Genomic DNA, 1,029 nt, shown 5'->3' on the forward strand with positions numbered 1-1,029 from the left:
GTGAGCCCTGTGGCAGTTGGTTAAGACCCCGCCTTGGGTTGTTCTTTCATGGCCACATTTACCCCACCCCCTCTTGTCTGACTCACTGCTTTTCCTCTCCCTCTTATTGTGACACAAACACTGATCCACTCATGGACTCACTCGCGGTCAGGACTGGAAGGAACACTTGTCTCAGAGACGCTGGAGGACCCGTGCTCGTACTTTTCACCACAGGCAAATGAAATTCCACCCTGGGATTAAGGAGAAGTGACAGCGAAGCGCAGACGTCCTGGACAGGTACTGTACCGACCCACGAGGAAAACTCACTTTATTTATTTATTTTCTATGGTCTGTATTGTCATGAGGATACAACGAAACTGAGCCTCTGCTTTTAATTATCACGGGGGGGGGGGGGGGGGGGGGTGAGAGGACAACAACTCCATCCTTGCTGGGGGGAACGTTGGCTGGACTTTATCTGATGTTTGACGACTGAAGTGAAGTGAAGTGAAGTGAAGTGAAGTGAAGTGAAGTGAAGTGAAGTAGGCCAAAGGTAAGAGTCAGTTCTGCCGACACGGAGCGGCTGCAGAGACGCGCGTGTCTCTGGGTCGTTTCTCCAAACTGTGTGACTGAGGTGCAGGGAGCGACAGGCGGCGAGGACTGACACCAAACCTACCACCAAACATCTTCAAGGATAATGTAATCTAACAGATATGAAGGAATATTCTGGTTAAATAATTGAAATAGAATCAAGGATAAAAATACTCTCCACTGGGAGCAGCTGAGCCTTTTCTTCTGCCCCCCCCCCCATCCACCCCCCTGTGGTAAAATATATTACACCCAGTAACAGTAACAGTTAGTACCCCGGGGCAGCGCTGTGTGGAAAGTTACATAACGGTATTATCTAATGGTTAGACGGGGGCGAGAAAAACATATTAGTTAAATTATAATTAAAAAAAAAAAAACAGTGCCCTGCTCCGCCCCTCAGGATCAAGACAGGAGAGAAGAGAACTTCACAGGACTGTAAGCAGGTTCCACCCCCCCCCCTCCCAC

General features: G+C 49.1%; 1 protein-coding gene across 2 annotated transcripts in view; it reads left to right on the forward strand.

The window, feature by feature from the left end:
- Positions 1 to 90: 90 nt before the first annotated feature.
- LOC103385780 (sodium- and chloride-dependent GABA transporter 2-like) overlaps positions 91 to 1,029 on the forward strand; it is an 11,813-nt gene continuing 10,874 nt past the window's right edge. For both annotated transcript variants that reach the window (XM_025059889.1, XM_008319769.3), the window contains exon 1: positions 91 to 276. The gene's annotated coding sequence lies outside the window, so the exon portion shown is untranslated. The remainder of the gene's footprint in view (positions 277 to 1,029) is intronic.

This window comes from Cynoglossus semilaevis, chromosome 11, assembly GCF_000523025.1.
Source record: "Cynoglossus semilaevis isolate Cse_v1.0 chromosome 11, Cse_v1.0, whole genome shotgun sequence".
In the NCBI taxonomy this organism is placed as follows: Eukaryota; Metazoa; Chordata; class Actinopteri; order Pleuronectiformes; family Cynoglossidae; genus Cynoglossus; species Cynoglossus semilaevis.